A 24,444-nucleotide genomic window follows, 5' to 3' on the forward strand; every position below is an offset into this window, starting at 1 on the left:
GGTTTGACAATCACCCTTTATTCTGAATTTGTTTCAGGTGGAATGTTTGTCAAAAAAATGTAATTTTTTTTTTAAATATAGTAGTTGTTATACGGCTATGTGCAGAACATGCACGCAAATAATCAAGTCACCACGACATTCAAACGATGCTGAGATTGCTCTTGTGTTTGCTGTTTCATACATACACCGTTTCACATATTACGTTCTTGCGTATGATGGCAGCAGCAATATGCTCAGGAGCTAGATGCCAATGTCGAGGTCTGCTGGCCACGACGAGAGGGCTTCAGGAGAGAGTCCGTGTAATTTTACTGTTTCTCATTCTCCGTTGAAGGAGCGCGGCCTACAGTGGGGTTTACTGTAGGATGGTGTACATGGCCACAATTGGCACTATTGTGGGTTACCTTTAATGTATCTCTGTGTCTCTCTATGCGTCTCCTTCTATCTTTATGAGTATCTATGGGTTTACTATATGGTCCATAGTTTGGGTTGTATACCCAAACTATGGACCCCGCAATTGCACGACCGTGGCTTGTCTTTAATGTCCTGTTCATAAAGGGGAAGTGCACACTGATGTTGTTGATGGTTCCACCGGCGTCTTCCAGGAGGAAAATCAAAGCTAGGAGATGTTGCGATATTTGGGTGTCGAATGAGCCCTTTATTTTTTAACATCACGTGTTTGGCCTGCGCGTGATTTGTGTGTGGCTATTGAATCGCCTACTTCAGCTAAAGTGCCTTAAATTGGTGTTGGCTGTCGCTCGGCTGTGCCAAATCTGCCCCCACCCCTGCAGGGTAGATGGCTGTGCCACTCGATGCGAGAGCGGCTGTGGCCGCTCAGCTGTTGCCAGACACGCGTCACTCACGGCTCTCGTTGCACTTTCTGAGGACCCACAGGCTCAGCGGGCTCGGGCCGTGGCTGCTTCTCTACAACCACCATAGTTGCCATTGTGCTTCTCCTCCGCGTGGCTGATGTTGATGGAGAGCAACAGCTGTGATTGTACATCGAGGTGGTTGATGAGCCAGCACGATTATTTTGCTGCTATGGATGTCCACATAATAAACCGCTTCGTTATTAGACCTCCTTTGCCAGTACCAAAATGTAATAATAGGGTTTTCCCCTTTTTTCTGGCAACAAAACTGAAACCTTTTTTTTACAAGGATTGGTGTGGACCAATCAGTTTCAAGGACAATGCATATATTATCATAGTATGTTTTCTGTTTGCATTTTGACTGCAGGTATTGTGGTTAATGCAGCAACATTAATCCTTCAGTTTTGTTGCCAGAAAAAAGGGGAAAACCCCTATTATTAAACCGCTTCGTTGTCATATCATTTGTGGCCATGCCCCTTCTGAAAAAGAAGCTAAAAGCTCAGTGGGCTTTAGCTGGTAAGATAAAACATAGTTTACCTTTATTTGTATATTGTTTTTAATGTGATTAGTTTATCTTTCCTAAATTTTGCACTCCTATCGTGTTTTTTTTACTGTTTGTTGTTATAACGTTCTGACCTGCTCCTAAAAAAATAACTCTGAACAAGAACCGTATAGCTAATCGAATTTCTCCAATGTAAATACAGATTCTGGTTCTGATTGCATCAGGAGTAGCGGAGTGGTGAATCATCATCGCTGTGACGATGTCTCCTTCACAGCAGCTATGATTTATGCGTACAGTGACTGGGCAGAGTGCATGGTGGCTCTGTCTGTGATTTCATTGAATTGCTCGATTCAGTCGTGGTCATCACGGAACACAGACATTATCCATGTTTTATTAAATAGTTCTATATAAATAAAACAACACAACCTATAGACCAATCAACTTGTGTAAAACAATTAAAAGAAAACGGCACCAAAATAAGCACAAATGCAATGTTTATTTAGTAAAGTGGAAGTCAGAGTATGCAATGTTTGAAACGTATAATTACACGGTCGGCTACGTACGATGCAAAAGAAGTTCAACATGCATACATTTACAACAGATGCCCCAGATCAAACAACGTGATACAATCAGAGTGATCACGGCAGATGCATTTGTTTGTGAGCTTATAGCAATGAAGCGCATGTATCTGTGAACGATGATAAATTGTCCCTTTCTGTAGATGCTTGCAAATCCCACCTTTACACACAATCCGTCTGAACCTGAGCCCCCAAGGAGTCGGATATCCGACGGTTATCCTCCAATGTGCAAGCTCGCAATGCATGCCAGAGACGTTTTCGACATAAAAGCCTCCAAAATGGATGTTGACGGTGTTGTCAAAAGCACATGTCAAGGACACAGTATGCATATACTGTACTGCAATTATAAGTTGCACTTATTAAAGTTGTCTAACAGTAGCTCATTGCAAACACTACACATTTTAAGACAAGATTTGGAATCGTGTTATACCCGCTACACTTAAGTAACATTGTACAAAAATTCTACTTTAATTAATTTTTGGGTGGCAGGGTGTTACGCACACTTGTGTCTAACAGCAAGAAGGGTCTCGGTTCGATTCCCATCTCGGGCACATTTCTGTGTGGAGTTGGTCCGTTCTCCCCCTGTTCTGCGTGGGTTTCCTGCCAATAGCTGAAGGCACGCAATTAAACTTGTTTTGGGCAAACATCCCAATGCTGAAGAATGGCCTACAAATAACCCACATAAACAAAATTTGCCCCCTACTTCGTAAGCTTGGCAGAATCCTCCTGAACAATAGTCCTGGGACGCAGTGAGGCTTTCCAGCATAAAAAGCGTCCTAATAATGATGATGATATAGATTATAAGTATGTGTGTGTGTAAGCGCATTATGATTGCCCAGCCAGATGAGTGTAGAGCTCAGGGTTGTCCCCTTTTCCCTGGAGTGGGCAGTAATGGGGCTCCTCCACTGCATCCTGGCACAGGAGGAGACAAGTCACACCGCGTGTGGTGACAGCCGTCACTCACACACACACACAGACCTCACTTGGCTGCTAGAAACCGTTACGACAGCAGTTGTGACTGCAGTCCCTCCGCTATTACATTCCTTACAACGTACCACAAGATAGGCGAATGTAAAGCACTAGCACCAATACTTGTAATTTTATCTGTAGTTTCCCATTGCCAGTCAAACTTTTTTCGATCTTCCCCTTATTCGTGAATCCTGTTGTCTGGGTGATTCAATAACCCAGCCGCTTCTTTGCTGCATCTTTGTAAACGCTTGGGCGCATACACGCATGTACCTACAGCGTATACGAGTGTGTTCGAGATATATGCGTCAATTCCACCGGGTACGATATGAATGCCATCTCCGTCATCTCCTCCGTCAGCTAATTAGAGGTTCGGCTGGCGTCATTCCGCCGAGATAAAGAGGGAAAAGTCTTTGGGAAAAAAACAAAGAGAAATGAAAATAATGAGGATGCTTTGGAGAACGTAATCAGCCAGGCTATGCGTTAACTCTCTGCGATGCATTGCATTACATTTACAAAAATTTGCTCAGTTTGTGTCTCAATATCAGACTCGCTGGGTCTTTCTCTCCCCCTGCCGCCACGGGGTGGATTTCCACACAGCTCTCTCATTGACATGCTAATTTCTCTGCTCCAGCAGACCCACCTCTCTCTCTCTATTTAAGGCCACGACACAGAGGCATTGGGTCTCTGTGTGTCTATGTTGTGTCTATCTCTTTGTGTAGCTGTGTTGTCTCTCTCTGCTTGTGTGTCTGCCTGTGTGTCTCCGTGTCTGTGTTTTGTCTCTCTCTCAAATTTAGTTCTACCTGATGACGACTGGTTGTGTTGCAATCGAAACGTCGTACTCTATTTAATTTACTTCCTTTCTACACGTGACCTTACCGAAAGGAGCAAAGCGGGATGCTTGAAAAATGTTTAAGAAGGAAGGACGTACGGACAGATACAGACATCAGCATAAGATAGAGGAACATAGAGGACATAATTGTGCCTTAGACCTGTCTACGGACAGAACAATGAGTGAATGAATGAATTCTGCCACACACTTACATCTTAGGCATGGCGCAGAGTGCTCATCGATTGTGACGCCTCTCCACTATGGCATCATTGGGGGATCTGCTAGAGGTAAGGCAAGAGAGCCATTGATAGGACATGTATGGAACCTGTTAAGGTTGAGACAGAGGTACACGGTGATGAAGGGGAATTGACAGGGCGCAGATGGAAGTTACTTGGGAATGTTGGGGCGGGCCCCCAGGTGCATCTGTCCCCTGGGTTTGTGCGGTGCAGAGCGGCATGGAATGCGATTCTGCGGCCGTGGTGGCCTCTGGGCCTGTGGTCAGCATCTGTATTCAGGGCAGAAGTCGCACTCACCGAAGCGTGTCCCTGTGCAGAGAGATTGCCGAGTCCTTGTAGTTTCGATACCAATGACAGGCATTCTGTTTTGAGAACATTCAGAGTAATGTTAATTACTTTTGGTTTTCTCTGAACAATTAAACGTGCAGAGTTTTTTTCCGTCATGCAGGCAGTGGATGATGATGCTTTAATAATAAGTTCCATGGCCTTGTCGATTCGTGAATTTAAATTATTTTTGTAATCGATGTGTCATTATGCAGAGTCAACTGTATATTTTATCAAGAATCCAACAAGCCACACCAGATATAAACAGAATTTGCCCCTTTTCTCAGAAGTTGGCCAAAAGCAAACTGGCCACGAATCCCTACGAGCTGCGCACTACGCTTATCCTCTCTCCAAGCCAGCTGTGGTAATCCCACGTTCATATGGAGGTGGTGAGGCGCTTGATAGAACCACTGTTAACACTACAGACCGGTGCTCAGGGGACCGGTAGAACGAATCAACTTCAAACAGCACTTGAACTCATAACCTTCTGTTTGAGGTAAAATTTCCTTTTAAACGCATGTCATTTGCTAATTGAGATGTTTTTGTTTACTAATCGTTGCTTTACATACATGTTCGGAGAAGGCCCAAAGGCTTGATCACACATTACATATGTGCCATAACTATTGCAGTATTTGCATAATTACGCCACAGTATTTATATATGTGTTTGCTGCCATGGTGTAGTTGGTCAGTGTATGGATTTGTGACTCAGAGGCCGCTGGTTCCACCTCCCAGGGGTGGGCAGTTGAAACAACGAGGAAAGTTTCCTAAAATCGCGCCCCTCCACCTTGTGCCCACCCAGCAATATAAATGGGTACGACCCCACAGTGAGTGGATCGACAGGTCACGCGCGTGGTGGGACACAATGTGGGTCCTCTAACCTCTGGTTATGTCACCGCGAGTGGTTAGAGTACCATCGTTTAGAGGGGCACGGAAGAGGAGACACACAACCTCTCTGTAGCTGCTCTCTAGAGCTCCCTAGATTGGAGGGTCCCTCGGCTAGCGGTGGCATGCGCGAGCAGTTGCAGGGCTGCGCCTTTACCCCTCTACATACAGTGTACACGTGAACCCTCGAACAATTGAACACTTGTAGGGATGGCCATCGTTCTGCGTTTCCTCGCCTTTCTTGACCTTTACCAGCTTGCAGATTAACAATGCGAACACGGGTAGCAACAGCCACCGTTGCAACGGCAATGATAAATAGCATCTTGTAGAGCTCATAATAGAGGGTTTTGTGGGTGAGATCGCGTAAATATATAAAAGTGTCGTTAAAACCCGTCACCACCCGACACAGCCAAATAGTAAGGGTTGTCACGTAAACAGAACGTGCCAATTCGTCACTAGTACAGCACACCGGTGTGTTGGAGAGCCAAGCCACAACATTTACAATCTGAGTACGACGTTTCGCCAGAAATTACAACTAGCTTCATCAGGCGACAGCCAGATTTGTGGAGAAGTCTTACTGTTTCGTTCCTTATATAGAGGCGTAGATGTGGTGACCACGCTTTTGCGCTCTTGTGCCCTTTGAACTTGTCCTTCCTGTCTATTGTGTTTATTATTAAAATAGCCCTACCAACGGTAATCCCTATTGAAGTACGCTGCCCTTTGTAGGCATGCATTTAAACAATGTATTATTTGATTATTCGCTTCCACGCAGCACTAAGGCGGTAGCTATCCGAACGGTTAATGTTATTTTAATTTCTTTCAATTTCGATAGATTCTCTAATTAGTATTGGCCATTAGTAGCTAGTCTTGCACAGAACTGCAACATTATCAAATTCAATTGAATGTCCTTGTTGGCACGTGTGTGCTGCTACTGCTGACAGTTGTTTTTGGGAGAATTTAATATTTCTCTGATGTTCTTTTAGACTCGTGCTGATCATTCGTCCTGTTTGCCCAACATAACATTTACCACACGTGCAGTTAATGCAGTGCACACCTTCTGTTGATAGCTTCGGTAATACATTTTTTGTACCAGATATTAATTTCGGTATTTTATGTACCGTGCCAAATCTGACTCGGATGTTTTGTTTTCCCAAACATCTGACTAGTTTATTGATCGTTTTAATTACTTGGGCAGTCCAATGCTCGTGTTATTTGATTTGGTTTTGGCATTCCATGCCCTGTTGATTTGTGCATCATTATAACCGTTCATTTGCAGCGCTTCTTTAACATGTCGAATTTCACTTCTCAGACTGTCACAATCTGACACTTTCTTAGCTCGATGAATGAGCGTCTTGATAAGAGCAGATTTTTGTGTGGGGTGATGGTGTGACTCTGCATTCAGATAGGTGTCAGTATGCGTTTTCTTTCGGTAAACACTGTGTGTTATTTTACCATTTCGATCCCGTCCGAGCAGAATATCCAGAAATGGTAGAGTTATGTCAGCTTCCACTTCCATGGTGAACTGGATGGATGGATTTTGCGACTTGAGATTATTTAGAAATTCGTTAAGTGTATCTTTGTCGTGTGGCCAGACCACAAAGATGTCATCCACATATCTAAACCAAGCAGAGGGTTCTAGTGTGCTTGGGCAACAGACATTTATTTTTGTCATGTTTCAGTACTACAAATTGAAAGCAATATTTTGGTAAAAAGTTACTTTTTTAGGGTGTGTGTGATTTTTCTTTTTTTAAAAAGTAATTATATTAATGTGCATTCCCCAACACTTGTGTTATTGCCGATGCGCACAATAAATGATCACTTTGGTGGCATTACGGTGCCATAGAGCTGGTCAGAGCAACCTTGAACAAAGGAGAATTTACGATTGTAGTAAAAGATAAGCCCGCACACTGGGACGGAATTGGGTTATACATTGAAGATGGAAATTTATCTCTGCTAAATCTCTGCTACTTGTCTTCCCAATTCTCTCACCAGTCTCCCCGAATGTCGTACTTCACGAGCATCATTTCCACATTAATAAAAGTGCTCCATCATCCTGGATCCCATCCCCACAACACTCGTCTCTCTGTCAAGCATTATTATCACGCTACTACCTATGCCATACATTTTACGTGCATAATAATCCTACAATGTGTATATGATGTATATATATATTCACCAACCATTGACTACTTATAGAGATGCCAATGTAATAGTTTTCTTACCATATTTTTTCTTAAACAGTTGGAAGATTACCACGACCAACACTGTTATCAAAACAGCCATCATTGCAAGAGAGATGAAAAATAGCATCTTGTATTGCTTCAATATGTTGCCAGGGTCAGTGCCTTGAGTTGTGTTTGAGTTCTCACAGCCAGAAGGACCTGAGCTGGCCACCTCTGAGATGCATCTTGATGGATTCGTGGTGACATTTCCAACTGGTTCGGTCCCTGTGAGCGTTCGTCACAACATTAATGACACCACTGAACTAGGAACAATGAAGGCCGCCTGATCGTGTGACTCCACACCACCCTCATCATTCTAAGTCAACAGATGAGGCACTGATGAGTTTAAAGTGTATTGTCATGTGAATAAAAGTTATGAAGGGCTTTGGCCAACTGAACATATGTCACTCGTTTTAAATATTGTATGTGTAAACTCTCGTGAAACGTTTCGTATCAAAAACAAATCTAGAAAATAGTTACATTTTAATAATTGAATCTTCATATTTATGATTTTTTTAACTACACATTTACACTCCTGTATACATGAGTATTCTACAGTATATATATAAAAAATACATTCGAATTACTTGCATCGTGTAACGCAATGTCTATTGTCAGCGGCACATGCGCCGAATGCTTTTTTCAATGCAATAGAGACAACATTATTCGCAATTACGGTAAATAATTAGCCATTGTTAAAACTTATTTTAGTATTTGCTAGACCGGTTACTACTGTTGTTTACCTTTTTCCCTTATGATGAGTTGAAATTCTAGTTTTTGCATGAGTTGGAGGTGGTTACTATCTACCAGGCAGAAGTATATCCCAGCATCTTCCGCGAGTATCGTGGGTATCAGCAGCGAGAAAGGTGTTGGCCATGCAATCGAGGATCCCGCGGTCTCACCCAGACGCTCTCCACCAAATATCCAAAAGCGCATTCTCCGGTGTCTATGCAATCGCTCTGAAGTTGTTTTTGCTCCGTGTCACCGTCCGTGTATCGTACACCACGACTCTCCTCCGCGTCACCTCTCCAAGGAGCCATCATCAACACCACAGGGCAGCACAACCTGATCTCCTTCAGTCACCAATATGTCCCGGGTTTCGTTTGCGGTGCCTAGGAGTGGCGGGACAGGGGGTGGAGAGATAGATAAGGGGACAGTTGGGGGCAGCAAGGGTTGGGGAACACAATAACAACCACATTCATTATCTTGACAGCATCGAGTCAACGCGCGGATATCAGTTGTGGATCGAATGGGTGGCGATCGAAAACTGGTATTTTATTGATGGTTAGCAGAGAACATACATTTAGCATATATTATTAATGTAGGGCTCTAAAAGCTTACCATATTGAGACCACTCTACCATTAGGAAGTTTTGTGAGCCATATTTGAACCATGCTGATGTTTAAGCTTATATAATTGTTTTTTAACATAGTACATTTTTCTAAATGTACACGTGTACATTTATTTATTTAGTGCTTTGTCCGAAGACAAATCAAATACGCAATTATTAGCTCCATTTTCGCGATAAACGGCATCGTATGGAGTGATTGAGAGTCCAATGTGAAATCACCGTAACATTTCCAGCTTATGCGATTACAAACGCAACTGATGTGCATATTAATATTATCAGTAGAACTGTAATTACGCGATATTATTAACCAGACTTGACAGTTAAATAATACAAGTTGCACGTGACATTTGCAATACGAGTGGACTCACAGTGCCACAATAATGTCGGCAAATTATTTTACTAAACGTCATTCTCAATTTCGGTGCCGTGCAGTACAACCCTGGCTGCACCAGGTCTCAAAAGGGCTGCTCATTTGCGTGCTGCGACACACTTATTGTGTGGTATTGATCCTGGTTATTCAAACATTCTTGATGGCAGGAAGTACCGTATTTTCCCGCATATTACCCGCGGGGTATACCACTTTTTACAAACAAAACAAGACCCTGCGGGGTATATGGAGGTGCGGGCTATCCCGAAAATATTTGACACGTGTGACATGTCATAACTCGTTAAAAAATGTCATGATAGGACTATCCACTATGCAACACTTACCTTTGACTAAAGCTCTGCTGAATAAACCACTCACACTAAAATTGCACATGTTATCACGTTTTAAATTATTCGAATTGTTTGTACAATGAAACGACAATGTTTGAAGTGCACGCACTGTTTACTGGCGACGGGAGAGCTGGGGGGAGAGAGGTGGGGGTTGGGGGGTGAGGCAGCTGGGGGGAGAGAGAGGTGGGGGGGTGGGGCAGCTGGGGGGGAGAGAGAGGTGGCGGTTGGGGGGTGGGGCAGCTGGGGGGGAGAGAGGTGGGGGTTGGGGGGTGGGGCAGCTGGGGGGAGAGAGAGGTGGGGGTTGGGGGGTGGGGCAGCTGGGGGGAGAGAGAGGTGGGGGGTGGGGGGTGGGGCAGCTGGGGGGGAGAGAGGTGGGGGTTGGGGGGTGGGGCAGCTGGGGGGAGAGAGAGGTGGGGGTTGGGGGGTGGGGCAGCTGGGGGGAGAGAGGTGGGGGTTGGGGGGTGGGGCAGCTGGGGGGAGAGAGAGGTGGCGGTTGGGGGGTGGGGCAGCTGGGGGGAGAGAGAGGTGGGGGTTGGGGGGTGGGGCAGCTGGGGGGAGAGAGAGGTGGGGGTTGGGGGGTGGGGCAGCTGGGGGGAGAGAGAGGTGGGGGGGCAATGGCGTTACCGTAGTGCCATTGCACAGTGCGCAATCTACCAGTGATAAAACTGTACTTATATACCAGTTATGTGTTACTTATTTACTGTATATTTACTTTTGTTACTTATTTGCTGTTTTAAGTTCACTCGTTTCCGGTTAGTTTGTTTTCTTTGTGCACGTTATGATTTTAACGTTCAAAATTTATAGTGGAATGTATTACAAATTTAAACTTCGTATTGATATGACGGAATTAAGCTGCGGTAATGACGTCAAATATATGAATGCATGCGGGGTATATGGAGGTGCGGGCTATCTGAAATTTGTTTTACACAAAACGCTATTTTTGTGGGGTATATGCGTCTGCGGGTTATATGCGTATGCGGGCTATATGCAGGAAAAAAAGTAACTTAAGAGTAGAGGCCCACGCCGTGCGATGTTATCGATTTGTACAACTACGGCGAGAATATTTAAGGTTACTGCGCGATTTCGTGTTATGTCCTCACTGGGGCTTCGTCTCCGGATATACTGGGGGCCCTGCCATGGGAATGTGTAATTTATACCAGTGGCTCGGGGCAGCCAGAAAGAAGTGAGCACCACCACCCCGACTGCAAAGGGAGTCGGGAGACGCGTGACGTCATTCGAGATGAGGCATATTGTGTGCCGGCATCATCGTTCAAATGTTGTCAATTTCGAAAAGTTACCCGCAGGTCACTCAATTGGGATGACACATAGCGACATCGCCCGTTGCAGCCAAACGACTGCTATGTCTGTGAAACATAGCACCTTCCTTCGTGATAGCCTTGCCGCTATAAGAATAGCGTGATTACCAATCTATCATGTTATTATCTAGGCGGAGGAGGCTGTGTCTGCGACTTGTTGACCCTTTGCCGTTGAGAATATATCGGGCATCGGTGGTAAAGTTATTTTCAAATAAAATATAAAGGACAGTAAAAACCTGTGATATATTTAGTGTAGAGGTTTGACAGACGTGAGTGTAGTGGTTCTTCTTAACCTGGGGTGCACGCACCGCCTGGGGGTGCGAGATGCCCTTTCTGGGGGTGCGAGACATGGCCAGATCTTTTTAAGAAGGTAAATAATCGAAAGCACAAATTAAGCACGGGCACGTAAGTATAACTACCTTGTACCATAAAACCTATGTGTGTATTAACGTTACATATATAGTTCACGATTGAGACCCAAAGGGGTGCAAGGCTGCAATAAAGGTTAAGAAGCACTGCGTTAGAGGAACTGCTTAACAATGTTGCCGAGTAGGGAAATGTCGTCGTAAAGCAAAGGGGGCATCGGCGTCGTGCTGCTTTAAAGGGATGCGTTCATCAATCATTCCAGGGAGAGTGCTTATCAAGAGTTTTGTTGAAAGGCTTAAAAGCAAATAGATGTGTAAGAGAAATCAATGTAGATATCCAGTAGGGTTTATGGTGATTAAAATCTCCATCGCTGGAGTAAAAATTGGCTTTGCACGTGTTTTCTTTTTTGTGGCAATTCAAATGTTAAACAACGCCATCATTATTACATTCATAGTTGTACATTGCCACCGTTTCAGCAGTCCTTTCATGACATAATCCTATCCAGCGCATGACGGTGACCATTCAGGTTCCAATTCGTCTGACAACAACCGCCATCCTTCTAAATTACTTTTAGCATTTCTAAACATTTCTTATTGAGGCCTTGGTTTGTGATGAATGCATCAATTTACACTGCACCGATTGCCTTTTCGCAATCTGTGAAGGCCAGGCATTGTGTTTTTTGATATCCAAGTCTTTCACGGAATCCGATTGCCAGGATGTATGTGATCGAGAGTAGAAACAGGTTTCCCTAATTGGATTGCTCCAGTGATTGGTTGGCCTCAACGTTGTCCATTATTGTGTTCCCCATGATATTGGTGAACAATTTTCACGTGTGTGCGAGGACGACCCTGGGCCTGTAATTCATCAATACATTTTTCTCTCTCCATTTCTAAATGGAATAATAATTTGGGCATCATTCTATTCTTGAGGCATTACATTTATGTGTACAGGCAGTATTCGACTTACGAATACCCTGCCTTACGTACTTCCGCACTTACGAACCAGGTTCCGTAACATCGACTTAAAACGCGAAATCGGACTTGTCCAGCGGACCGATCCTCCATGAGATGTAATGAGTCAGCCTCGCGCAGTGTGTGTGTTTGCGTGCACGCACATGTGTGTGTGTGGTTGTGTGTGTGGTTGTGTGTGTGTGGTTGTGTGTGTGTGGTTGTGTGCGTGTGTGGTTGTGTGTGTGTGGTTGTGTGTGTGGTTGTGTGTGTGTGTGTGCGCGTGCGCATGTGTGGAGAGCGGTAGCGTAGCAATTAGCGCACTACGCTACGAACCCGGCTACCCGAGTTCGATTCCCGCTCACGGCCACGAACACCAGTGACGATTATCGGAACCGGTCCTGGGCCTCCCCTAGGTCGACTCAGCATTAAATGAGTACGTGGTGTGTAAAAACATCGCCGTTGAGGAGACAAAGGCGGTCGGGCGTGGAGTTAGCCACCGACCCCCTCGTGTGCCGTGCCGGCCTTCATAGGTGCTCGCTAACAGCACTTGCCCCAACAGTCTGTAAAGGCTATAAGGGGGAGCTTTGTCTTTTTTTGTGCGTGTCCCCCTTACCTCATGCTTGTGTGTGGAGCGGTAGTGCAATGGTTTTCACGCTGCACTACCAACCCGGCTACCCGAGTTCGATTCCCGCTCTCACAACCAACCCCAGTGACGATTATTTGAATGGGTCCTGGGCCTCCCCTAGGTCGACTCAGCGTCAAACGAGTACCTGGTGCGGTGTGTAAACATCGCCACTGGGCCTTCATAGGCGCTGCTCGCTAACAGCACTTGCCCCAACAACCTGTGAAGGCTACACATGGGATCTTTGTTGGGTGTGCGCGCGTGCGGTGACTTATTGCTCCCCTTCCGACAAGCAAGTCAGCATCAGGACTCACGGTGATTTTATTTAACATTTAATTTGCTATACATATTTTTTACAGCATTACATGGAAATGTACAAATTATTTATGCGTTTAACAATGCTTCCCTTTTTTGTTGAACCATATCGCATTTTATAACTGGCCGTGTGTGTATTTAAATACAGTACATTATTGTGTTACGACTTACGAACGGGTCTCAGGAACAGAACCAGTTCGTAAGTCGAGGACTGCCTGGAAATCTCTCGTAAGCAGGTCTCTGCTAATTTCGCTGCTTCTTTGATGGCGTCAAGTTATTCCATCCGGTCCAGGAGATTTCCCTTTTCTGCAAATATGACACCAGGAAATAATGAAGACAATGTTCAAGACTACGATGACGAAAATGGATCGAGTGATGATTTAGTTGTGCATCCTTGATTTAGCCAATGGCGATGTCCTAATCAATAACGATGTCCAGTACCATTGAATCTCAAGTCACTCTGTACAATGACAAGTCCTGAAGTGGCTCTGCATCTCTTGCAAGAGGAGCCACAATGCCTTGAGAAGGACATCTACATGGGAGGTGACGCAGGTCAAACTCAAAGCTAGACCACGCCAGGACACAGACAACACACACACATTAATGCTGTTGCACGTGCAATTAAATTATTTGCAACGATCCACGCGCTGTCATCCATTAGATATTACGCATTCATTTTAAATACCATCCAACTTAAAACGCAAGTATGGAAGCACAACTTACCTTTTGAAATGAACACAAACGCCACAAGTGCAGCATATCCCAGGAACAACATATTTCATGAATCTGAAAATAAATCAAGTGACGTTTTGAAAATAACGTCAGCACAAATGTTGTTCATTTAATTAATTAACGTACGGAAAACAGTAGAAACGCACGTTAGTTAAATTCAAATAACACAACTATTTAAAATTCAACAATTGTTTTTTTATTTAACCAGGTAAGTCCCACTAAGCTCTATAGCTCTTATTTGGGAAAGCGACCTGGCCACAAATTATAGCTCCACGAAGTGGCTTATCATGTGGGCATTTATAGTAGCCACATACTCTAAACGCATGGTAGCAGCAGTAGCGCACATTACGTTAATACAGTATTGCAATAAACAGTACCTTGACATGTAATGAATATTACAACAAACATTTATCATACACATTTAAAGTTATCATATATGATTATAAACGAACAATTATGAATTTACTTTAGAGTTTTTTTTCTTTGTATTCCTGCAAATGCCTCCAGGAGCTGCTCTTATCCAGACGGCAAGGTTTAATATCGCGAAGGGTCCCTGGCTCGGAGCTGCCACAGTGGTGTCGTGGTCAGCACTCTCTTCTATTCTTGGGCATGATGGCAATTTGTTCACGAGCTAAATGTCAATGACGAAGTCCGCTAGCCACGAGGTAGCTGCAGTAGAGAGCGCACTGGACTTGCGATCCTAGCGGTCGCTGGTTCGATTCCATCTCTCGGGGTGGAACTTTAAACGATACTATTTTGCTATTTAGCAGGTAAGGCCCACTGAGCTCTATATCTGATTTTTAGAAGCGACCCGGCCACGAATTATAGCTCAACGAACTGGCTTATCACGTGGACATTTATAGCAGCCAAATCATCTAAAAGCATCTTTCTAAATGTGGAGGGAAAACCCGGAGGACCCGGAGAAAAATCTATGCGAACACTGGGAGAGAGACACGCAATCTCCAAATATTGAGCAGGTGTCAGGGTCAAGCGAGGTAGTTAACATCTCACCACCGTGACGCCTCTGTCTATCTAGCAGTATGAATGGACACACGACAGTCAGTGATTGACAGGTTGCGTGTGGTGGGGTAAATTTTGGATACGCCAACCTCTTCCAACGCGTGTGGTCAGCGTGGAAGAGTAGGCCAAATACTCTCTAGATCTCCTAGTGGGATGCCCTTCCCAGCGCAGTGGCTTGAGCGAGCAATTGTAGGACTGCACCTTTACCTGTTTAGCCCAAACTTATCCGCCTTGACACACAAATGCATTCGACGCTTCGAGGCTGAAGCCACTATCAGTCAAAAGCATAGCGCATCCTTATTCGTCCCTTCCCCACCGCAGACCTCGTCCGCGTGGATGCAGAAGTCGTTCCTGGAGTGTCATCATCACCACTTCGCATTTCCAATGTACCATCTCCACCATAAACACCTCATCCACGAGCCACGAGTCAACGACCGCTTCACCTTCCATTCCCCTACCTGTCTATCCCATCCCCTCCCTCACCTGCCCACTCTCCTACTCGACGCCAGTTAAGCACTCTAAACCCACCTACCCCAATGTCATCTACTGTACATCTCACCTACAACCAAATTCTCCCCCACTCGCCACCTTCATGGCGCCTCCCACCCAGACCGTCCTAACTGTCATATCGAAATCGGACTGTGGAATGGCCGTTCTATCTGTAATAAATCCGCCACGACCCTCGACGCCTTTCGGTCTCTCCACCTCGACGCTCTTGCACTCAGCGAAACTTGGATATTTCCACTCAACCTTGCCACTCCTGCCGCTCTAACCACCTCCACCTTTGTCCACACACCTCGGTTAGCTGCAAAAGGCGGATGGTATTGGTCTCCTCACTCGTCCTACTTGGCTCCTCCACCCCCCCCCCCCTTTCCACCTCCTCCCCTTCCATTTTTCGAAGCCCAGTTCCCTTCATTCGTTTCCCTCATTCCATCTCTCTGCTTATCATCTATCATCTTCCTGGTCCATCTTCTTTGTTCATTGATAATCTCGAATGCATTTTTCCTCCTTCCCCCACCTACCCCACCCATTCACTCTTCTGGGTGATTTTAATCCTAATCTCAGCACTCTCCTTATTGCTTCCTTCCTCCCTCTTGTCAATTCACTCAATCTCCACCTTTCATCTACCCCTACTCATTCCTCTGGTAATGTTCTTGACCTCATTTTCACCTCCGGTTGTCAAGCATTCCCTACCACGGCATCCCCTTGTCCCTCTTCCGTTCACTTCTACCTTTATCTCACCATCTCGCTTCCCTTTGCCCCCCCCCCCATATTAACCCCCCCCCAGCCTTCTCGTAATCCCCACTGCCTCTCAACAAGTTCTCTAATCTCTAGCGTTTCTTCTCTCCTGTTCGTTATATCTGGTTTCAGTTCCTTTCATCCAAACTCAGCATCCACCACCCTCTCCTATGCATTGTCTTGCTCCCTGATTCCCTGGCTCCCATTTTCCCTCGGTCCCCTTTCCACGCAAGCCTCGTCAACCCTAAATCAATTGCTCCCCTCCCCCAGTGAAAACGACGGCTCTTGCACAAAGCAGAAAGGATTCTGAAATCGTCTCGCTTATCCAACAACATGGCTTCGTATCATTCGCTCCTATCCCACGTTTTATCCGACTTGCAACAAACCAGATACGATTATTTCCTAGCCCTCAACAAGCCAAATAACATTATTTTAGAGCCCTCATCTCTTTTCTCGCTTCCCATCCACGTCAACCTTCACCACTCTCCTGTTCTACCTCCCGTATCGTCTGTCCCTTCCGCAATTGATTTTGATAACTTTTTCACTTCCAAAATCGACTCCATCGTTCCTCTTTTCCGTCTCCCTCCCCCACTGGCGTATCCTTTCAATCTTTTTCCCCCCATGCACCTCAATCCGACTCTACTTTATCGTATTTTACTCCAACCATCACTTCTGAACTATCCTCCATAATCTCTAAAGCCCACCCAACTTCCTGTCCACTCGGCCCTACCTGCTTCTCCCTCATACCCCATCTCCCTCTGATTCTCCCCGACCTCTCCCTTTCCCTGTAGACATCAAAAATGCCATCATTGCTCCTCTCTTAAAAAAAACTATCTCTGGATACTTCTCGCCCTGAGAACGATCGGCCTTTTCCCCTTCTCCCTTTCTTTGCTAAACTTCTTGAATGCCTGGTCCATTCCCGCCTCACTCAGTACATTTATTTTTACTCTCTATACCCACAATTCAAATCCAGGTTCTGTCCCTGGACATGGTCCTACTTGCGATATTTGTCAGAACCATTTGTCAAAACTCTGCTCATGTCAGTCTTCTATTCTCATTCTACAGTTGACCATCCCCCTCTCTCCTCTACCCTGACCTCTCTCGGTATCTAGTGTATCCCTCTTTCTGGTTTCATTATTATCTCCCCTGACGCACCTCAACCAATGTCATCAAACCACGTCACCTCTCCCCAACCCCCCCCCGCCCCCCCGTTACTGTTGGTGTCCACCAAGGTGGTCTGCTACCTTTTCTGTCTCTACGACTCTCCACTCGAATCCCTCCTCTCATCATTCAACCTTCGCCATCATTAATTTGCTGATGACGTTAATATTTTTTTCAGCCTTGCCATCTGTCATTCCCGCCCTTGGTTCTCACATTTCTACCTGCCTGATCCAGTCTTGAATGTCCCAGCACTTTCTCTCCATCAATCCTTCCAAAACCTAAATAATTTTCTTCCCTGCTTCCCTGTCCTACTATCTCCTTTCATCTTGTCTCCCTTACCCCTGTATCGTCTGGCCGTAATTTTGGCGTCATCTTTGACTCCTCTCTTTCTCTCTCTATCTATCCGATCACATTATTTGCCACTACCCGTTCCTGCAGCTTTCACCTGTAAAACTATCGCAAAGTCCGCCCCCTCATCTCAACTACGACGACACAACTTATAATCCACTGCCTCATCTTCACTCGACTCGATTACTGCAACTCCGTCATGCTCGGTCGTCCTTCCAACACAGTTAAACCACATCAACAAATTTAAAATTCCGCTGCCCGGATCATCTTTAATCTCCCCTACCACTCCCACACATCAGAATCAGAATCTTTATTTATCCTGGAGGAATCCGATGAGCTATGAAGCTATTTTTTTCATAGAGTCCCAGTAGATCACCTCTCCTCGTCCAGCTACACTGGCTTCCCGTCTGTTATCGTTGCCTTTTCAAATTCTTCGCCCGATTTTACAAATCTCTCCATGGTCTCGCCCCAGCGTATCTCGCTTCCCTCATTTCATTCGACACCCCTCGCCCTCTCCGTTCACAATCCCAGCTGTCTCTGTTCCCCCTCCTCCCTGTGCCCAATAATCATTCCCTTTCATATTCTTTGGGTCTTTCGGCAAAGTCACAGATAGGTACAACTTAATAAAAGTAATAAATATAAAAGAAACAAAAAACTATGACGTTTCGATCACAACACAAACGATCGTCATCATTACACTGGAACAAACATTGATTATATTGGTAAAAAGACAAAAATTAAAATTGTTTTTGTATCGACACAAGCACTGCTTCCCCCCCTGTTTTCCGTTTGGAATTGATAAAAGCTACCATACTGCCCTTACTTGATTACTGTGACATCGTGTATAAATCAGCCCCAGTACTGTACTGAAGAAGCTTGACTCAATTTATCACTTGGCCTTAAGATTTGCATTGAACTGCCCATATAGGACCCATCACTGTGATCTCTTTATTGGGTCAAACTTAACATCTCTTAATGATCGACGGCTTGTGCATCAGATCTTATTTATTCACGATGTACTTACAAAAAAATCCCAAAACTACCTGCTGGATCTCCTCACTGTTTCGAAGATCAAATGTGACCTCAGGTCTTCGCTCATTTACCAGCTTCACATTCCTGTCTCATGGTTGTTATTGTTTTACTTGCATCCCACTGGGATTTTTGCACACAGCATTGACATTTGATGCTTTTTCTAGAAGACTTTGCTGTTTTTTCTTGGATTTTTTCTGTTGCACGTAGTCACTTTAAGATGTTTCTTGTTCATGTTTTTGTTTGTTGCGGTTGGACCCGATTCAAGAGCCGAATGGCTCACAAGGCTATACCAAATATATTAAACTGAAACTGCCCCTCCACGTCAAACAATCAGCCTCACTCACGAATCAATCATTCTTCCCTTAAATCCCTCACTGATTATCCCTCGGACCGCATTCGTGAACACAAAGCAGACCTAAAACACGGTAGGACCAACACCTCGGCCGTGGCAGATCAATTCAGTAGGCTCACATGACATTGACTTCTCCAAGACAGAGGTTCTTTGCAAGCCATCTGGCTACCATGAGAGATTCGTTCATGAGGCTATCCACATATACAAACACAGAGACAATTTCAACCGAGAAGATGGATTCTGGCTTAGCAATCATTGGAAGGATTTGATAAACCATTTCGGGTCTTAATTGATTGTTCACGCTTACGGTGGCTTTCAGACCGCCGAACATAGATGGACTCGTCCATCTGAACAAACTGTCAAATCGCTCTCCGTGGTGCTAACGTTAAAAATAACCGCCACTTTTTTCAAATTTTCTTGCTGTGGTTTTCACACCTGATGATGATTGCTTGTGTTGCAGTCGAAACGTCGTGAGAATTTTATTGTTTTATATTTGTATTATTTTACTGTTTCCCTTCTACGTGACTTTACCGAAAGAACCAAGAATATGATTATCCCTCGCTTACCCAAACTCTCCTTCCCCCTCCCTCCCCCACCACTGACTCTATCCCTCTTGCCAACTACAATCCTCACCAACTAATCTCACCGCAATATTCTGCTGTACAAATTAATATATCTATGTTACACGGCTTGGATAAGGCGACATATGAAGGGCTTTTAAGCATTCACGATACCACCAAACCTGTGGTATCGTACTGTGCAGCCAAAATGCATAGTTTAACAAGAGCAAGCAAACACCGCGACAACACAATTCACAAAGCTCACCTCCTACTTGCAATCGTCGACGCGATGAAAGCACAATAACAACAAACGAGTGCGTTGACGACGGTCAACGTCAAGAGGAGGGAACGGGGTAAGTGGCGAGGCTCTCAGCTTGGAGGAGCCGAGACGAAGTGAGAACAACGGCAGCTTCTGTTATCTGCTTGCGAGCAGCGCGGCTCACGACTCCTCCACACGTGGACCCCCCCCCCCCCCCAAACTCGGCACCGCTCGCATCCAGCCCGGCAGGTGGCCGTTGTTGACTCGAGATAAAGCGACTGATGCTAATTCGTGTGGCATTTTATAAGCCCATGGAAACTTTGATAAAGCTAACCGCAGTCTTTTTTTTCCATTTTGTGATTCAAACTTTCCAGTGTTGCACAGTTTTAATTTCAGTAACATTTTATTTAAAAATAAACATGAAGAATGTCAAATAACTGTGATTGAAGAGTGTTTTAACTGGCTCAATGTCAGGATTTTGCGCACTTCGTTTTTTGTCAATGCATTAACACATTTCGACTACTTAAAATGTACATTTGAACGTATTGGCAGTACACCAGTGCACGGTATATATAAACGTTTTTGCAAGCATTCTTTATTTTTTTTATTTTCCTGATATTCGCAACTCCGGTCAGGAAATCTTGCCAGGTGGTGCGTGAAAATCAGTTCTCGTGATGTCGAAGCAGTCGGAAGACGAATGTTATGAGCGGCTGAACACGAAGCTTCACAGTCTGCTGCCGTGGAGCAGCACCCAACCTGATGAAGATTGGCTGGCTCCGTTTTGCAAGGACAGATTTGACTCTTCGTGCCCTTGACTTGGTTGGACGATTCCTCGATTCAACGGATCCAAAATCAATGGTTAATGTTCACCTTTTTAAGTCTTAGTAAACTGAATAAACCTTTGAATCGCATCAAACTTGGCGACAGAGTCAGTTAAACACTGATAAAACAGATTTGCTGATTACAATTTAGATTTTATACTTTTTTTATAGGGACCGGTGTACCACCAATACGTCCATTTACCTTTTCACCGTTAAGCATCTTCATACGTAAGCGTACATCACAGTCATCGTCACCCATGCTCTATCAACGGATGGATGAAGGCCGACTGACACAATCATCATCCCTCATGATCCTGTGATGCCGCAATCCACTTCACTCCTGCACATGAACCTGTCTCCTTGCTCCACCTTCAATTGTAGCCATTGTTTTGTGCGCGTGTGTCCCCTTTGACTGCCATTCCATAACCAGTCTCGTCCATCAGCCATCGTCCCTTCGAGTGATCTGAATTGTTCCAGCCCACTGACTTAACAGTCGACGTGGCGTCTCGAATTTGTCTTTTTATGACCCCACGTTCCATTTTCCATCTCGTGCAATTCCCAGCATGCATCACTTTATGCCCACTATTCAGCTTTAGCTCCCTCTTATTTAGAAATGCCCTTGCTTCTAACCCATGTCATCGTCTGTATTGTGCGCTGAATGAAACCTTGGTTCAGGCACTGTGCTGTTGTTTTTTCGATCAAATTCAGTTTTCCCAAAAGCATTTCATTCTGCTTTTGTTCGCTCGTTTCATAATTTGTATCCCAATCCACCTTCGTTAGTTGCCCTCGGAGTACATTTTCTCAAGTGTTCGTAGTCGTCTCTCGCAAAATATTTTATTTAGTTTGCCATACTTGTTTTACACACATTTTATATTGATATATATATTTTGTAATATAGTTGATGAAGGAGACTTATTGTAGCAATAGATGAACGTTCTAAGAGACAAAATGATGAATGGATGTTAAAACCATAGATAAATCAATCAGGCTTGCTTAAACCAATGCTGGTGAATTGACAGATGTTCATAGGCAAGTACCGTCTCTGTTAAATATGGGTCCTAGTTCTATACAAAACTATATATAAAATGCATGACACATTATTATTTTGGCAACAATATAATAGCCTAACCGTTCAATCTCAAGCCAAAAAGTGCACAGCAATGAACTCTCACCAAATTTCATTGGTCTCCGTTTCATTTAGCTCACCCTACAATGATTTTATATAATAATACTTTATTTTATATAGCGTCATTCATGCTAATGCAATCCCATAACGCCATAGATTAATTATATACAGTAAAAGGACCAAATCCCATATAGAGCCACTACCAATCAAATAAAAACCCTACTACTACCAAGCAAAATCTAAAATTATTAACAAATTAAGAAATGGTACAAAAGCAGAAAGTGCAAAACAACAAAAAAGTGATCACATGAAATAAGACTTTATTTTGAAGGCAATGTTATTGACAACTATTGAGTTTTTTTGTCATTTTGTCTATTTCTGAAGCTCTTATGTTAACCTTGATCAACTCAAGAAATGCGTTACCTCTTATCTATTTTACACCTATAGTGCTGCTTGTTCCAGGCTGTTTGGCATTTTGGGCCTTTGTGCCTCCTGTGCTTAGTAACCTTGATTAAAAGAAGATATCCCCTTCATCTGCTGGATAGAGATGAGGTCCTGGTCGATCAGTGAGGTGCACTCAGCGAGGTGCACTCAATGACGGCTCCAACATTAGCATCCAGGAAACCAAATGTGGCAGAGGTTCGAATTCGACATCATCAACCTTGGCCAATCCACGATTAGATGAAGTTATTCCCACGCTATCATGGTCCTGCCATGTATAATAAATACACTTAGCTCCTGTACACCAGCTGATGCTATCAGCTGGTGTACATCTTCTCGGTGTAGGTTATATTTACCACCTATTCCACAGACCAAACGTGGACACATTTCTCAGTTGGCCTCAGTCTATCACAACTGTGTGGTATACTAGCATACATCATAATCTTTATGTTGGAGAAACCTGATGAGTTGTGAAGCTCTTTTTCACCGATGTTCAGTTGGGGAGGGTTAAAAAGTTACAACAACAAACAATACAAAAAACAATCCGAATGCAAAGTAAAGATAGTCCCTGATTGACATGTGAGATGCATTCTTGAAAATCTTCGTGAAAGGTGAAATCGTGTAAATCTAACACAAATTTCCCGTAAGAAATAATGTAAATGGGTGGGGTTGCATTCCAAACTGCCAACTCGATCGAGAAATGTATAATTATTACGCATTTAATCGGACTATATTTTGGTTAATGCTTTTTATTGTTGCCTTTTAATGTATATGTCATGCATGAATAACATTTAAAAATAAAATAAACAATTATAAAGGTAACCTAAAGGAAACAATACTGCAGTCTGCGTATATGAGCTGTAATGGGTGCAGTGGAGAGACAGAGATAATAAATGTTTAGAAAATGGATAAGTGCAGAGGGGGTGGATTTCACCGATACGATTTTCTTACACTTTCAACAACTTCTAACACTTTTTTTTTACATAAATAACACATTTAGAATGTTCAAGCACGGACAATATCACGTGTGCACTCGTTCTCATAGCGCTTAATCACATCAAATGTTTGCTCTAATGTTACGACTTTCCTTACTTGGACCACCGCTAGAAGCATCACCACCATGCTTCTTATCCATACCACGAATTATGAATATACAATTTTTTTTATATTAAAGTGCAAAGGTATATACTTGTGAGATTAAACGCGCAACGCGTCTGAGCTAGCACGAGGCGGAACAAAGACTGAGTGAGGTGGCTCGCTGCTGCTGCTGCTGCCCACTGCTGCTGCTGCCCACTGCCCACGGTGCTCGTGCTGCCTTCTAACGCTTGGGCACTGTTGCTCTACGTGGGACCGTGGCAGAAAATTTCGCTTCTGGAATATTCCACTGAAATCGCGTGAAATCGAGCGCGTTAATCGGTGTCTGTCCCCCACTTTGTACATCGTATAAAAAACGGATTCGTGCTTGAACGGACTCGCGTTAATCGGGGACTAGCTGTTTAGGAAAGGAAGGCAAAACAAATAATACGAAAAATAGATAAAGTATATAGGTTAATATTGCATACACTGTAATGAAGTTCAAGACATTACCACCAGATCGTGGTAGAAATCAAAACACAGATGCCCATCCCCTGGATAGGTGGCCACCTTATTGTAGGTCATCACAGATGCGTCCTATTTCTTAAAAGCCACTCCATCATTCCTCTTGACCATCAGCCATCATCCCTTAAAGCGACGAATCTTGTCCCAGCCCACTTACTTTTCTTCACAGTTTGAATGATGTCAAAAACATGCATATGTTATGTAATCCATGTGTTCCTCTTTCTGTCTCTTAATGTAATTCCAAGCATGCGTCTCTCAAAGTTATTTTCTGCATGCACTTCAGCTTGTGTTCTTCGGGGGATGGGCATATACTTGGCCCAATGAACAAAGCTCATGTACTACACAGTTCATGGCACACACCATTCTCCAAAGTAACACGTATTCACTGAAAAATGCAAATATTTATTTTTGTAAAATAGACCCACCTCGTGGGACAAATGCTTTTCGACATCTCAGAATGTTGTCTTATTCAAATATGGCAAGAAGCTATACTCTGAAGCCAAATTGTGGGATATTGTAAGAGCAGATTTTTGAGGTGGGGTTCTGACTTTGCAACATTTTCCAGATCTAGCAGAAGGAAGGAAGAGGAGTGCTAGGTGTGGTCCTATCAGTAACACTGTTGACGCCTTAATGGGAATGTTCACGTGATATGACATGATGCTACCCACTGACCCATTCTCTTATGGAATGTTTCCTCCTTTAAACAA

General features: G+C 44.1%; 1 long non-coding RNA gene across 1 annotated transcript; it reads right to left on the reverse strand.

Annotated features, from left to right (window-relative positions):
* Positions 1 to 1,847: 1,847 nt before the first annotated feature.
* Positions 1,848 to 19,954, reverse strand: LOC116952166 (uncharacterized). Its single transcript, XR_004404392.2, has 6 exons — positions 19,757 to 19,954; positions 13,771 to 13,833; positions 8,154 to 8,522; positions 7,411 to 7,635; positions 4,278 to 4,342; positions 1,848 to 2,858 (listed from the first exon to the last, which is right to left on the reverse strand). It is a non-coding gene; the product is annotated as an uncharacterized LOC116952166 (long non-coding RNA).
* Between the last annotated feature and the right edge of the window lie 4,490 nt (positions 19,955 to 24,444).

The sequence above is a fragment of the Petromyzon marinus genome, chromosome 45 (assembly GCF_048934315.1).
Source record: "Petromyzon marinus isolate PM22_M1 ecotype Great Lakes invasive population chromosome 45, UKy_Petmar_22M1.pri1.0, whole genome shotgun sequence".
Taxonomy (NCBI): domain Eukaryota; kingdom Metazoa; phylum Chordata; class Hyperoartia; order Petromyzontiformes; family Petromyzontidae; genus Petromyzon; species Petromyzon marinus.